The 17,456-nt window shown below is 34.1% G+C and overlaps 1 long non-coding RNA gene across 1 annotated transcript; it reads left to right on the forward strand.

Moving 5' to 3' along the window:
• Positions 1 to 1,713: 1,713 nt before the first annotated feature.
• LOC126047405 (uncharacterized) lies at positions 1,714 to 16,916 on the forward strand. Its single transcript, XR_007508566.1, has 3 exons — positions 1,714 to 1,870; positions 14,622 to 14,696; positions 16,763 to 16,916. It is a non-coding gene; the product is annotated as an uncharacterized LOC126047405 (long non-coding RNA).
• The last annotated feature ends 540 nt before the right edge of the window (positions 16,917 to 17,456 follow it).

Here is a 17,456-nt window from a genome sequence, read left to right on the forward strand (position 1 = left end):
GGTGTAGTACTCAACGCCAAAGTAGCTATGCTTATTTAATAGCATGACTTGCTTTAGAAATGCTAAAGAGAAGACAAAAAAAGCTAGGATTCTTACGTGGTCATTTTGTTATTCAAGAGATGTGGAAACTGTAAAATATGTGAGATTACTTATGTGCCATTATGGTTTAAGTGATGTATCAATTCAGTGCTAATTGAAATGAATGGAAAAATTTCCAAAGTTTTTCATGGGAGAGAGATTCAAATCTTAGGCCTCAAACCAGTTTTGAGTTCTATATGGGAACCTCTTGTTGCAGACTAGGACAGAGACCGTATGTCACAAATGTTTGTGCTGAAGCATGACATTTTGTTATAAATCTGCTTTCCCCTCCTTTTTATTTTCTTTTTTGAAAATAGTCTTACTGGGGTATTATTCAGAAGTTGTTTGTGGTATAAGCATTTTAAAATAGTATTATGATTTTTTTTAATTGAATATTAGTTTATTTAATTTTATTCTGGCAGCTGCATTGAATATATTTTGCTATCTGGGAAACAGAAACAATTAACAATAAGCCCCACTCTGCAGTCACTGTACAGGCATAATTGCTGTCAATTTGATTGAAATTTTGCCTGAGAAAAGACTGTCATCAGTTCTTACTTTTTAAAGTAGAAGCAATAACCTGCATACTATGCATTGAAAGCACTGTTTAATTACAAGTTTTCTCAGAATCAACAACATTTTTTTCTATATTTGTGCTGATAGATTTTGAAAAATACTGTTAAAATTAGGTGATTTTTCTTGTGAAATTCTTAAGATATTTCATAAAAGGACTTCATAGTGGAATTAAGCAATTACTTACCAAGTATTCTAGAAGTTCTGAATAAACTCAATTTGGGATAGAGTAAGTCTATTTTGCTTACAACAGTCCAATGTTTCTGTATTTTCTATATTTATAACTTAGGTGCTGCAAACTAAATTCTTACACTGAAGAATTTTAATGACCATACGTTCAGATTGTCTTCCCACACAATTATTATAAAAGTTCTTAAAAAAAAGTAAAAAAAAGAGAGACAAATATCTTGGATTGTTTCTTTAATATCCTAAACTGGATTTTTTTCAACAGAATTAACTGTGCTTTCTGTTTCCAAACTCTGGCATGTCCAGAGGGCATTTGATGTATCCAAAGTTATTAAACAGCAGCCAAATGTCATCAAACTCATAGCTTACAAAAATGGCACAAGAAAGATCTTTGCTAAAGTTTCTGTGTCCTTAATTAAGCCAGTAAACTCTGAGAGCCTTTTTCTTGCATGCATAAAGTTTATTTGTAGCTTTTGCTTCAAACCCTAATGTAAATCCCTTTTTTCATTTAAAATAAGCTTATGTAAAACTTTTTGTCTTTTATACACTATTCCTAATATGTGTGACTTGTCAAAAATTCTTATAAACGTTAAGTGAAATAAGTTACAGCGTAATGTACATTATTACTTGAGATTAAAAGGCAAGAGCACAATACTTTTAAATCAGTCTTTTTAAGGTTATGTGTTTTTCTTATCCTGTGATTTCTAGTAATAATCACTAAAATACTAAATGGCTTGTAATGCAGTTACCATGATTCGTAAATTAGTTGAGAGTCGTTTTTTATTTCCAATTTTATTTTTTCTGACTAAATATTGATCATAATAGAAATATGTTTGTAATCAGTATTCCTTACCTCTTGCATTCATTTAGCTGCTGGAGGAGTGCTCTGAAAAGCTCAATCTGAACATGGCTGCACAATGAGTGTTCTTGGCAGACGGCACTGAAGCACTAGAACCTAAAGACATACCCCATGATGCCGACGTTTATATTTCAACTGGAGAGACCTTTTTATAGCCATTCAAAAAAATAAAAGGTAAAAAACCTAAAACAAAACTGAGAACCCCCAGCAAATGGCTTAAGGGGTGCAATTAAAAATGATTTTCATCCTGTCTTTTTGCATGGTTTAACAAAACTAATGTTTACTCATTTACAGCTCAGTAAGAGGATAATGTGCTTAATGAAAGAAAAATCTACTGACAGCCACGTTTATTGCCCTTCATTAGCATTGGTACTTAATTTAATATAGATCTGAATAGACATTAGGGAGCCTGCAGGAGGTTAAATGGTGAAAATGTAAAGAGATTATTGAATTTACTGTTTAGTTTCAGTGACATCAAACAGACATAATTAATTAGGCTTATTCCACTAGCAAAAATAATCCAGAATGTAAGATTATGTTCATTAATGTCATTGTTTTACAATTTTTGAAAGTTTAATATAGCAATATGGAATATCTACTTTACTATGGTTTATTAATTTTAGATTGTTTGGTAATACCATTATTAACTTTTTTCTTCTTTCCTTCTCATTCCTTTACCAAACTGGTAATTATGTTTTGGTTTTTTTACAAGGGGAGAAAACTATTTCTGAATCCTTTACAGTTTAAATGTGAATGTAAATGTTTCTCTCTGGCATATTTTAACACCATAAAGTACCTTGTGAGATTCTCCAGCAAATCTGTGGTAACATTTTATAACATTATCTTAAGTAGGGTTCAGTATCAAATCCAAGATACCAAGTGGGTATTTTATTAAACTATTAATTCAACTGGCATTTGTGATAAAGAACTTTAAATTAGTATAAGCTAATGTATTATAAAGGACAAAATTATTAGGGTAGTGTATGTGTAGGTAGGAATCTGCAATTCCAGTGCGCAGTTCCAATGAGAAATGCAAATAATATAAATGGTTTAATATTATGTGAAACATTCAAATTTGTATAGTCTTGTAGTAGTGAAATGTGTGATATGATTTTTAAAAAGTTAGGGATAGCCAAGAAGAAAAACAAAAGACAAATCATTCAACTAGTGTGCGTCTTTTATATAAATGTTGTATATATTTTATATATATAATTCTTTGTACTTTGGGGTGGGGTTTTTTTTCTTATGTACTTTCTTTATAAATAAGCCTTTCTTTTTACTTTTCTATGTAGCTTTTAAATAGCATTTGTTATCCTGGGAAGTATCAAGAGACATACTTCAGTGTTAAATAGTTCATTCTGAATTTCAAAATATTCAAATGATCTTTCGCTAATTCTTTTACAGATTGATGTTACTTAGTACAAATACATTTCAAGAAGATATCTATATAGTACTCATTACTGGCTGTTTGCCTAAGAAAATGACTACGATACAGCTCTCTCTATACACATAAAAATCTAATATTAATTAGTAGAGCCTTTATGATATAAGTCCAGGTAATTAAAGGTTTGTTTACATATTCATGGAGGTATTCATGAATGAAACCTGCGTTAGTAAGCCTGTCTTACACAATCAATTTTATATATGATAAGCTGCTGTTGACAACATAAAAATTATTCTGAGTATGATACAGGTGATCCAGTCACTAGAATGGCTGTAATGAATGGCCTATATATTCAGTAGAAGGCACAGATCTTTGTATTTATTCTTGCAAAAGTGTATGATAAAACTGCTATTTGTACTGTATGAATTATTTACGTGATCCTATTGCAGTATTTTTATATGGTACTGCTGTAATTTGTTACAAAGCCTTCACTGGTACTCTTATTATAGTTTCTCCATGCATATGACTTGAGTGTTATGATAGATTTTCAATTCATTAAGCAAGTCTTTTTTTTCTTTCTCTCATTTTCCTCTTCCAAGCCAAGTTCAAAACAAAAACTTCTGTGCTTTGTCTGCATATCTTTGGCTGTGTTTCATTGTGACATGCACTGCTGTTCTTTTAGCACCAAAATGTTGGCACACATTACTGAAAATTTCACACCATCTCTTGCTGGATCAGCAAGCTTAACCTACCAAAATCTGGTGTTGTTGAATGGTTTTTGACTGATAATCAATCTTTTTGCTGCTCGACAGTTGTTGCTGGGACACAGACTAGAGCAGGTGGCAGATGTGCCTTGTCTTTTGAGAAAAGAAAGAGTAGGTGAGCTTGGGCACAGAGTAACATATTGTGTGTCCATTAAAAGGGTAAGTATAACAGCAAAAAGTCACTGCTATAAGTAGAAAAGCCACCAATACAGAAAATAGGCCTTTTTACACCTCTGTTTACAAGTTTAATAGAACTGGAAAATGACAGCTTATAGTATAGAATTCCATGTGCTCAAAAATCAGAATTGATGTTAAAAACATTCATAAATTCTCTGTATAACATTCCATAGTACTTTTTTGGGCCTTTTTTTAATCTATAAATAGTAGGAATGACAGTGTACACATTTTTTAAAAGCTACAATGTATTGAAGATATTATAAAAATATAGAGATAGACAGTACGTATTTTATATTTTCTTTCTCTAGCCTAAGACTGGGAAGAGAGCATAGAGTAGTATGACTTGTCAGTATAAACATACTGATTGCTGCATTTGAGTTCTTAATGCATAGATAACAAGGTCAAATGTCAGTAGCAAATATTTTTTGTGTGGGAATGGAAGATCAATGATATACGCTAAAGCCCGAACCCTGCAAATATGTACAAGTGATCCCTTGGAAATCAGAGAGACTTTTTATGTGTGTATTTACACATAAATATTTGCAAGATCAGCACCTTTGTGGAAATCTGTATTTCAAGTACTGTATAAATCATGAAGTCTGTCAGAATTATATAAGCTTGCATATACTTTCATTGCTTTAAATGGTATAAATACCTGTATAAAATAGAATTCCCAGTGATGTTGATGTCTTGGTTTATTTGGATTTATTCACCTTCTCATCTTTCTGACATTAAAATTTAAATTAATATTTGGATTAAGTGAATAAGGATTCATACATAAGTTGACAAATTACATGATCTGGGATAAAAATTGAAAGCTATTGCTTCTTTTAATTTAATTCAATATTTATAATAAATACATCTGATGTATCAGTTATAAGGTGCCTTTTCAACAGAAGTTTAGCAAACAAAAAAGTATCAAGTCTCGAGCATTTAAAACATATTTTTGGAGGACTATTGTAGAAGTAGTGTGTTGCAGAACTGTGCCAAAGAGTTAATGCTCTGTAGTATGTTGTTCTTCCATGTAATTTGGTGATGGTCAATGGTTATATTTAATTAATTGTTCATTGGAAGTATATGGGAGACCACGTACTTCAGTGATTTTTTGCAGACTCATATATTTAGCAGTTACTGAATTTCAAAACATATTGGATGTTCTTACTTATTCTTTTTAATACCTCATGTTTCTCCTGTCAGCTTTTATTGTACCCCCACATGTCTTCGCAATTGAGTTTCAGGTGTCTCCAGTGTGCTGCTTCATTTTTTCTTCATTGGTTACCAGTTTCTTAAACTGATAGTAATTTCTTTCTATTGAATTTAAATCCAGTGCCATTAGCAACCTTGCCCAATAAATGATCAATTGACTATCACTCCTTCATAAAAGTTTGTACATTATATCAGTCATGCTATTGTAGAAAACATGGCTTCTTCTAAACTTCATCATCCATTCAGTAATTTTTCAGTTTCTGGGTTTGCCATCTACCTTGATCTTGCTTCAGAGTTACTAAGTTGGAGACAAAGGAGTTTTGGCTGATCAATCATTTGTGGACTTAGACTGCAATCCAAACCCAGTTATGCTCAGGTCTAATTGACTGTACTACTGAGAGTAACATCAGTGATTTCTGCAGGAGCCTTCAGAGTAGTGAAGCTAAGCATTTATACAGATATATGACTATACTTAGAGCTCCACTGACTATAATGGAAACTAAAATGTCTAGTTCACGTATAGATAATTTACAAGTAGACACCTAATTTAGCTGTGCTAATCTTAAACTGAATCACTTCCTAAAGACAACATTTTGGCCAAAATGCTGTTGTTGATAAGACATGTTCACTTATTTTTGAAAGTCATACTGACAAGTACTCCTTGCATGGAGCATAGTCCACTTCGCTGATCACATAGGCGCTTCATTTAATTAATACATCTTATTACCTGGGTACAGAGTGTTGTTTATGACCTACCTCCAGCTCTCACTCTGTGCATCACTATAGTAAAGAACACTGGATATGAAAAACATGTGGCACATAAATGTTCACTTTTTGCTAACTAGCCAAAATGTCTGTACTCTTTCATTTAGAGTTATATTTGTAGGATGTATATGTTTGCAGTACTCTGTGCTAAACTAAAAGTAGTGAATAAGATTTTGTGTCTTTTATTAATGCACTGTGACAAGGAGGTCACTAGAAAAAGTAATACATGTTTAGTGTGCTTAATGCTGCATTTCAGGTCTGTATTTAAATTAAGAGAGAAAGATTTTTTTTTGTTTAATAACAGATATCACGTGATTTACAAAATTAATAAATTACCAAGACAGGTTCCAATTGACAAGAATGTGTGTGAATACATTTAAAATAGGACATCTTTTTTACAAAGAGTAAGTGTCAGTGAAATGATGGATTCTTACCATTCTAACTATTGACTGATTTGGAAATGTTTCAATTCCAAGCATCATTCTAAATAATATTGGGCATTTTCTCATCAACGCATAAAAATTAAAGTTGTCACATTTTATTTTTCAGAAAAAATACATTTCCTCTATGAACCTGAAATTAATACATTTTATTACAAAATTTCCTGTAATTACTGTATTATATGTTACTATTTTAGTGCATTTGTACTGGAATTTTGATCTGAAAAAGGAATATGCTATAACAAATATTCATAAAATATGCAGAAATACGTATCTCATCATATCTTGTGAGTTTATCCATTTTATAACATATGTTGAAGATCTTAAGATATACAACAGAAATTTGTTGTAAACTATAGAGGTTTCCTCTTGAATTATCATATATCAAAATAGGATTGAATACTTAGGAAATAGCTTGATCATATCTTGAAGTTCAGAATGAGAAAAACCTGGTCTTTGAGAGGGTTGCCAGTAAAACCTAGATTATATTTTGTTTTAAGGGTTTCTGACAGTAAATTAATTTTATTATTTTACTATGGAAAATTTAGATTCAAATTATTATAGATTATTACAACCCTTTCCTGTTGTGGGTACCTTTCTGAGATCTGAAATGTGCCCATTTCTGAGCTGTTTTGGAACCCTTCACCATTGTCATGGTTTAACCCCAGCTGGTAACTAAGCACCACACAGCCGCTCACTCACTTCCCCCACAGTGGGATGAGGGAGAGAATCGGAAGAGTAAAAATGAGAAAACTTATGGGTTGAGATAAAGACAGTTTTTAATAGGTAAAGCAAAAGCCACATGCGCAAGCAAAGCAAAACAAGGAATTCATTTGCTACTTCCCATCGGCAGGCCAGTGTTCAGCCACCTCCAGGAGAGCAGAACTCCATCACACCTAATGGTAACTTAGGAAGACAAACGCCATCACTCCGAACGTCCCCTCCCTCCTTCCTTCTTCCCCCAGCTTTATATGCTGGGCATGATGAATATCCCTTGGGTCAGTCGGGGTCAGCTGTCCCAGCTGTGTCCCCTCCCAAATTCTTGTTGGTGGGGGTGGTGCGAGAAGTAGAAAAGGCCTTGACCCTGCTTAAGCACTGCTCAGCAGTAACAAAAACATCCCTGAATTATCAGCACTGTTTTCAGCACAAATCCAAAACATAGCCCCATACTAGCTACTATGAAGAAAATTAACTCTATCCCAGCCAAAACCAGCACAATATTGAAGTCCCCCTTCTAGCCACTCTAGGTTTTTTTATACAGGAGTCTAGCAGTAAGATCCCACCTTTAATATGCTGTGTCTTTTGCTAAGTGAGAAATCTAAAGAAGGAAACTCTACTACTTCCTTTGGCACTAGAACCAAAGGTACATATAGTGTTCCCTCAAGAGCTTCCACAGCAGATTTTGATAAATATGTTTTTCCAGACAACATATATGGAGTCCTATTGATGGCACAATAACTGTAGCAAATGTATGTTGTCAGGCTTTAACTTTCTTTCCTGGCCTTAGGCTTTGTTCTCCTGTCCATTAACTTCGGTAGTTTGTTAAAGAAATATGAGAAACCTTTGTGGTATACTTTAGCTTGATGATGTTCCTGGCTTGTAGAGACATCTTCCACCATGACAGATTGACCAGATGCTTGATTTCTGGGAGCAACCAATAGGCTTTATGGAGTGAGAAATGACAACTTAACTAGAAGCTGTAAACTGATAGTCAAAAGTGATAATACGTTTACATACACCAGACAGACACCCCCCCCACACACATACACATATACATATATATAAATAAAACCAAGTAAGGCAAATTGGTCAGGGTAAGAGAATCACCAGAGGGAATATTTATTTCAAGAATAGTTTGCTTGGGATTTTTTTTTTTTTACACTTAAAAAGCTATAATTCAATATTTACTTAAGCATAAGATTAATTATACAAATGGAATTGTTTAGATAACCAGTAAACACCCGTTATAATATGCTGCTAAACAGACATGACTAAGCCCTTCATATATAGCCTCCAATTTTTAATTAAGGAGAACTGATTTTATGAAGTGATAGTATCTACTATGTTCCATATATGTATATAATGCCCTATTTATTACCCTTTTATTACAGTTTCTCTTGAACAACTATGTTTCGTATCGTACTTTTGTTTAGGGCAGCAAAGAGATGATACTGTATTAGTTGGTTAAGTGTTAGTACTGTATTTTGGGGCGACACAGTCTCTGATGCCTTACCCAGAATCCACTTAAATTTAAAGGGAGAGATACAGCTTCCTTCACAGACTTCTGCATTAGGCCCTCAGGCTACAAAATGTCTGGATATGAAAAGGTGTCTTTCTGTATAATTTTTACAGTATCTACAGCAATGGGAACATAATAATGGTAAAGAAGTCAGCAATTCTGTAATTAAAAAAAAATATGCTATTTTCTAGATTGGAAAAATACTTTCCAAATGTGGCTTATAATTGTATTTTGAATAAAAGAACATGGAAACAGTAAGGTACAGCCAAAACAATGTAAATTAAATGTGAAAAGTACAGCTCCGTAAATCAGTAGCTGAACTTGTCCTAACACCACCCCAAAAATATCCTGGAAGACAAATCCAGGGTAAATTCTGAGACACCCTAATGTGTAGAAAGAACCAGGAGTTGTAAGAAAGTTTCGTCTATACCTTTCACATAACAACAGATAAGGTTCTTGGCCTGTGGAACCTTTGTCTTAGTTCCTTTATTTGCACTAAGCAGGAGTGTTAAAGTGAAAATTCTTCAAGAAATGAAAAACATTGAGATCTGTATCCCCACTAACTTGTAGGCTGCAGTAAGAATCTGTTAAAATAATTTATAATTACATCTCTGACCCCTATATAGAAAAAACCCAAACCAAAATTGATTGCCAGCTGTGCAGAATGGAGAAATTCATCCCAATCCAGAACGAGACAGACAGTCTTCCAACCATTATCGTTCTAGATCCAGTGCGTGTAAGTTCAAGAGGAAAATTTGAGAGGAATGGGGAAGATAAATATAGAGCACTGGTGACTAAGAGGCATTCTCTCTCTTCTCTCTGCCAAGTGAGAGAACCTATCAACCTATCAATTGAATTTTGGGCTGGGAGTCAAAAAGCCGAAGAGTCTTAACCTTTCACCCAGTCTCTATATGTTTTTATCATACTGCATTGTTGTTGCAGTCTTTTCAGGGCTTATCTTATTTATTCTATTTGGCATTTACACCTGTTTAATTCCCCAAATAATTTCAGGTTTACTTGAGTGTAAATAAAGGAAGAATTCATATGAAATGACATGTACAAGTATTAATTATTTCTTTTAAACTGTACCAACACCAAATTTTTGATTTCTTGAAACAATTTTCATTGCTTCTGGACTGCTGAAGTATAATCATAGGAATTTTTGCTTAATTTTTAGTATTGATTCACTGTTTTGTTAGACTAATATTAGCAGTTTTAATTGCTAATAATTTACATATTTTCAATTATTTCCCAAAGTAAAATGCAACTTCATTTTTTAAAAGGAAATATAATATGATTTTTGTAAAGTAAATGCTAGACTTCAGATTTCTGTCATTCAAAACATAGTGAAAAACATTGATCATTCATTGATGAACTTAAATTTTTATTTGTGTTTTGTGAAAAGCATATAAAAGTCTTTTCACAATCTGGGGGCCTTCTTTAGTTTAAATGGACACTAATACCATGACCTATTTGCCTGAAGAGTTCACAGAAAAGTTCAGGGCAAGGGGATAAAATATGTTGACTGGCAGAGAAGATGGGATGTTTGTAATTTTAATCAAATTTAGAATTAAGCCATACTTCAAATAATATGTCAGACTAGTGTTAGTGAGTTTAAAATCTAATGACAACTGCTGTCGTTATTAGTTAAATATAGCCATTGTGCCTGTGGCAACAAATGATGACACTTCAGAACATGTAGAAACAAAACACTCTCAAGTATTTAAAGAAAAGGGAGTGGCTGTAAACTTAGTTAAACACAGGAATGTGATCTGGGCATAATATGTTTCCCAAATACAGAGACATCAGTAATTTGAACAGAGGACATAACTGAATGCAACATTATGTGTTGTTACTACTAGAGTGTTTAAATTCAAGGAAGCTTAGGCCTTTCTTCCTATTTCATAAGTCTGTATCAGGGAGTTTCATATTTATTATATTAACACATAACTGTATTTATATATAAGACATATTTCAGATTCATGTCTCTCTTACTGTTCTGTACCCTTTAAAATGTATCACTCCATTTTCAGAATTTTAAAAAGTGGGAACTGAGAAAATTATGTCCTGTTTTTAATAGATTAAAATATTTTTTTTCCAGAGAGTAAGTTTTGGATTCATGTGGTTATGAAGGTTGTTTGAAGCATTGGTTGGTACTTATTTCTATCAAGACAAGGAAAGAAAAAGAGAGGTGTGTCTGAGTACATATGAAAAATATAGTATGTAGCATACAATATCAATATATTTGTAATACTATATGCTAGTCCCTTTAAACCTATAAGTTTAATCCTTTTTATTATTATTTGAAGAAAGCTTCTTACAACTCTGTAAATCTTGTTTCAACAATGACAGTGTAAAGCAATTGTGAATGAAGGGGATAGGTGTTGGGGGAATAACAAATCTGAATTTTGAAGTAAGTTCAATGTAACAGGAAATGCATGTAACGTACAAACCTGGGCTCAGATCATGAACAGTATAGTCGGTACTTATATAGGGAATGTCAAATGAAAATTTTAATGCTCTGTGAGTTTATATTTGTTATTCTGCAAGTGACATTTTTAATTCTTAATAGTGAACCTCTATGTCATCATATCATTAAGAATTCTTTTGCTGGAGGAAGGTATTCCTTGGCATATGAATTTGAACTGTTATTCCACTATTTTGAGATGATTAAAGATTTACAGCCACTTTAACTAGCAGTAGCAGTGTTACTGTGTGTTTTAGGGAGGTTACTTCCATTTAGGTAATATATTCTACTTATCTGCAGTTCTCAGCGTAATGTCAGTTTGCTGAGTTAATCTTCACTTTCTGTACTTAATTATTGACTAGTGTTCCTGATCTTTTAAAAATAATTTCAACAGCTAACATTAAGCATAATCCCAAGCATATAATTCAGTTTTTCAAAATCATGGTAAATTCTGGCATAAAAATTTATGTAAATTATTTGTATAAAAACGTAGGTTAAGATTTGCAAATTTGCAGTATCAGGCACTTAGTGTTAACTTAGTGGTTAACAAATTAAGGTACATTATGATTGGCAGTAGCTTGTACAACTATCTGCTACACAGTGGCAGATTACTGAGAATCACAGAATAATTTGCCTTGAAAAGGACCTCTGCAGGTCATCTAGTCCAATCTCCTCAAATAGGGCTAACTTCAAAGGTAGGACAGGTTGCTTGGGGCATTATCCAGTCAAGTTTTGAAAATTTCTGAGGATGGAAATTCCCCAGCCTCTCTGGGCAAGCCATTCCACTGCTTAATTACTGTCAATTTTTTGCCCTTACATTTAGTTGAATTTTCCCATGCTGCAGCTGTGATTATTTTCTCACGTCCTTTTACTGTCCTCCTTTGAGAAGCCTCTTTCTCTGTCCTTCCTATAGCCGTTCTTTAGGTAGTTGAAGCTTGTGGTCAGACCTCCTCTCAGCTGCCTTCTCTCCAGGATTTTTTAACTTCTCCTTTTACATAGTGCTGCTGCATTTTATTCCCAACTCTGAAAGTGAATGAAATCTACTTGTTGTGTTATAGTAATAGTAGTAGGTCCTTGTAGATGATCTAAGTATTTAAGCAATGCAAGAAGGACTTATATGTCAAACAGCTTGTCTGTTTTCTCTTATTGTAGTTGTTAGTTTAATAGAATATATCCTCTCTCCCTACAAACCTTGGCAATCTTCTACATTCCATTGTCCATATTTGCTCTGTTTCTGTCACATATCATAGGCATGTAAAGACCTCAAAATATTTTTAGTAGGGTTAGAAACTTCCTTCCAGTCTCCCATCAATCACTTCTGTTATGTGTAACAACATTTTCAGTTATAGCACCAGTGTGAAGCATAGGGTAGGTTCAAGAGAAGCAGCATTTACAACAGACACTAAAATCCTCAAGGAAGGAATGAAGCTGAAATCTCATCTGATGCCACTGCTTAAACCCCTTGTTGAGACATTGTGTAAGACTGGGAATATAAAATCCTTACCCTAGTTCCAAATAAGTGCTTTTATTATCAATGGTCTGTAAAGCCAGTTTCCAATGGCTATTCTTTCTTTCTTTGCCCAGGAATTTTGCACTAGTGCTGCACAGTCCAATAGCAACAAGAGAGAGATCTCAATCCAGCCTGCATATTGGAGATTATAAGCACTCTCCTGGGAATTGTGAAATATGGAACTGAGACTGTCAGATTGAGAAGGTTAAATCTGACCTCCCTCTGCCCAGGAAATACAAACACTTGGCCACTTCTATAAATGAGACTTTACTACCATTCTTCAGGTAGTTTTTTGATTTAAATGCTGACATCTGGTTTACTTTGTGATAAACTCAGTGCTACCAGTGTTTGTCTCTGCACTTACTGTATCTGGAGTATCCCCTCAATGAGGGGTTTTTGCTCTGGAGATTCCTCGTTTGTGAGCCCCAAAAGACTGGTAGCTGCCAAACTTCTCAAATCAGCTTGGCTCGTGGTCGCTTAAGAATGCACAGCAGCATCTATGTACAGACAATTTCAGGCGGCAAGAGTAATTTATTGTTGAAAATAAGGGAACACAAAGACGCTCAAGTGCCTGATTTTATGTCCATGCTGCTCTGAAGTGGCAGAAGTATACTCATTATTGTGCAGTGCCTGCCCTCCGTGGACATAACAAGCTCATTGACATCTTGTTCAGTCAAGGATGGGAATAAATTGTCACGCTTAGCATTTTTGGCCATGCAGATTCCTAGAGGCTTGTTCCTGTTGTGCTTGAAGCTTCCTTGCAGGCTTATACTATAGAACACACACAAGCTTGACCTTCAGATCAATTCTCCAGCCAGCCTTAAGGGTCCTGTGGATGTAACCTTAAGGGGTGGGCAAAACTCTTCTTTATCACATTCTTTGGCTTAGGCAGCTATAATCTTCCTAAATTCACCTTTAGGCATCTACTTGCTCTTATTATTCAATGCCAAGCAATCTCTAAGTTTCACCTTATGTCATCTTTCATTATAATCTAAATCAGCTGCCACTTCTTTTCCAAGTACCACTGTGCTCATGAGGAAACCAAACTACACTTACTTAGTGTAGCGTACCTAAACTGAGAAACATCTTTTTGCTATTGTGCAACAGCCAACTTGTAATACTTGCTTATATGGGAAACAGCACGTAATATGTGTCCAAAAACTATAGAAATGAATACTCTACCAAACTAAATCGTGGCACAGACTTGGACTAGATTTGTCAATGTCTGTTAGAGCCCTTTCTTCCAAGGCTGAACTACCTTTTGTAACTTCTCTGAAAACATAACATTTTCAAAAATTTCCAAATGATAGTCAGTCCATCTTTTTACTCACCGGTGTTGCTTAATTGAGATTTTAAGATCTCTTTTCCAATGTTAGTAAAGATTGTTTTGAACCAATAGTTAAACTGGTCTTGCAACCACCTCTTTATTACAAGATCACTGTTTTCTTGTGATCAGAAGTGGAATTCATGGATAATCACATGAAGGCGTGATTCAAGATACGCTGTTCATATGGATTCTGAGATGCATCTTCCTTATTACTACCGTCTCATACAACCTGGAACCTGTATTGATGGAGGGACCAAGAGATAGTCAAGCCATCCTATATGCTGAGTGGACAGGACAGTCTTACACAGTCAACCAAAATAATCTTTTCACACAAATGGGTGTTATTAACATAAAAAATAATGTCCATAAGAAAAATGTCTTCATAAATTGTTCTTCATTAAGTAAAAAGTAACTTTTCTGTATGGCTAAGTGGTTGATATTTGAGCATGTCCTTTTAGAGACAAGATTATGTCAAGCTCTTCTGTGAGATTGTGTACAACTTTTCAGGGGACCCATTTCTAAAATGGATTTAGAATGGATGGATTTTTAAATTGAATGAATACTTCCATGCTTTCTAAATGAATAATAAATCAATAATAATAAACCTTTCCCAGTTGTTTAATAATAAAGACTGTGAAATCCACAGAATTGTTAATGCCATTCAGTGAAGTCTCCCTGCATTTCCCAATCTAGCATTGTTACTTTTTCTTACCCGTAGCAGGTAAGAACTAATGCTCTTCACCCATCCGTATCCTACCTGGCGTTCTAGTTTTAAATATACTATGTAAAAGGCTATTTTGAGCCTAAGAGTCTACTCAGTACAACTGGCGTTAGCAAAGTCCTTTGATGCTGGAACCTGGTCAGTGGCAATGGGAATGTTTAGAGTTTTAACATCAGGTTTCTAAAAAGTTCATACCAAGTGCACATGCCAATTGGGTTTCACAGCAACCACAGAATATCTTCCTGACAACTGCAAGTGCACATTTGTGCTGTTTCAAAAGTAAAGATAGGGCAAAATTCATAAATTCTACAAGTAACAGGAAGAGCTCTGGTGATGGGAGCAGGAAAATGAAGTTACATCTACATTAACAAGTTGTACAGCACCAGGAAAACAGATCTGTGGAATGAAGCAGTTAGAACAAAGGAACCTAATGTTCACACTACACGCATTTTAAGAGATTTTACTCTGGGCTAGCTCTAGTCTGTGCCGTGGACTTATGGGAGGACCTATCTTTAGGTACACCTCTGGAGCGCATCCATTAGTTTAGTTTCCTCCAAAGGATATCAGTTTGCATGCTTTGAAACTGCTCTGTGATATGAATCAAAGCACATTAAGTGGAAGCTGTAGGTTCCTCACTTGAAAATCACAGTCTTTGTTTGAACTAGAATGTTAATGTAGATGCATCCTTGTGGAAGAAAACAAACAACAATTTTTCAAATGTAAATTTTAAATTCACTTACTTGTTGAGAAGTAACTTTGGTTACAAAATGACACTTACTAGATTAATAGATTTATAAATTCACATTCTTAGTCCTGATAAATTACTGTAGCTGTACTGAATTCAGTAAGGTTAGCTAATTTACATTCACTGAGGATCTAATCCATGGACTTTAGAATCCAGTGTGAAGAAGTTCCATAGGTTGACAGTCACTAAAGATATTTAGTTGGGAAACTAAACCACGGTTTAATGAGACTTTTATTTCAAATTGATTGCCAATATCAATGTTGATGAGAAGATAAATTATCTTTTGTCTTAGAACTTTAAATCGCTATGAAAATCTCAGCCATTTATACTTTAGTGGGTTTAGAGACATATTTATTAATATAATTACCACTTGCCTTATATTTCATAATAAAGTAGCTTCATGATAAAAAGATTTGTGAATTGAAACCAATTTTTCAAAAGAACTGTCATGCATCTAACGTAATCCAACAGTAATAATAGCAGTATGAGGCTTACATTTTCGAAATTAGATGTATAGACACATTCCATTAACATTAATGGCAGTTACAAGGCTAAGGATCAAATTTTTCCTGAGTTAATCCTCTAACTCCCACTGAGTTTAGTGATCTTAGATTACTAAATAATTTTTAAAGGCCTTCAGCCTCTAAGTTTTTAAATATATCCAACTCAGACTGAATTGTTATCAGTACAATGAGTATGTTTATTGGCACAGTTTTGATCTGTAGCTAGATAGCTACTGATTATATTTCTGCATGCAATGTACAACAATCTCCTTTGAAGATTTAATTGTAAGTGCATTTTGTGCAGAGGCAGTACAGCATTTAGAGGTCATTTTCTAGTGTTTGGAAAAAGAAGAAAACTAACAGTTGAAGTGAAATAAAAATGCCATTTATATGATGCAGTGTCAGATATGGAACTCAATGTACAAAAGATTCAGGCTTAATTTTCCTGAAGCAGGAGAAATGAGAGGCATTTCATTTCTGTAGGTGAGAAGTGAAATGTTCCTCTCTGCTCACTGATAGAGGCATGCTAAGGTGAATTTTAATTATGACTAAATTGTGGTATTACTCTTTCATACCCTGAACATCTGTTCCCTTCAGGAATGATGATTTATGCAGGCTATCACTGCAGACAGCTTGCTACAGCTTATGTCACGGTAAGTAGGAAGCTGGTGGTAGTATTTCAGAAAATACCAGCATCTAAGTGGAGACAGGCCAGTGTGTGTATTTTTAAGGTAATAGGGAAAGGGGAGCATGATGTGTCCGGTTTTAATTTTGAAGCCAAATATTGACTTTACTTTTTTTTTTCTTTTTTCTTTCAGACCATCTGTCATTAATGAAGAAAGTATCTTGAACAGTGAATGGCCTGGTTCTTCGTAATGGTGTCAAGCAAAAGAAAACCAAGCCTGTCATTTCCAACTGCATGTAGAAAATTATTGAGGACACCTCTGGCAGAATTTTAGTGTTTAAGAACTGCACAGGGCAGGATAACTATGAGCCTATTGGATCACAAAATCAAATTGAAAAGGTAACCTTTGTTTATTAGCATGTTTGAATGAATGCATCTCCAAAGTACCTTCATTGTTACCGCAGTTTTATTGCTTTTGTATAACTATACATTATTCTTTAAAAAAAATGCCAAAAAATCCCGTAAATTACAAAGCCTTGGAATTCAACAAAAGGGATTTTATGTCTGTTCAGGTTAGATAAAGGGAATTTTACTTCTGTGCTCCCTCTTTCCTGAAATCCCCCCTGCTTTTTAATCTGCTTGTCTTTACCTGGTAGTCACCTTGCTTCTGATTATGCCTATTTCTTCTCCTACTTTTATGTGTGCTATCTAACAGTATGTTATCTGAGGATTTATTACCAAGGAACATTATTTCTAAGATTATTTGATGCCTGGGTTATATATTTTAAATGTGTTATATATGTTTGAAAATACAGTCAATTTTGATTGTTAGATATTCATTTATAAATATTCACTAGTTAAAATGTTTTTCTTAAAAGGTATGACAC

This window comes from Accipiter gentilis, chromosome 17, assembly GCF_929443795.1.
Source record: "Accipiter gentilis chromosome 17, bAccGen1.1, whole genome shotgun sequence".
Classification (NCBI taxonomy): Eukaryota; Metazoa; Chordata; class Aves; order Accipitriformes; family Accipitridae; genus Astur; species Astur gentilis.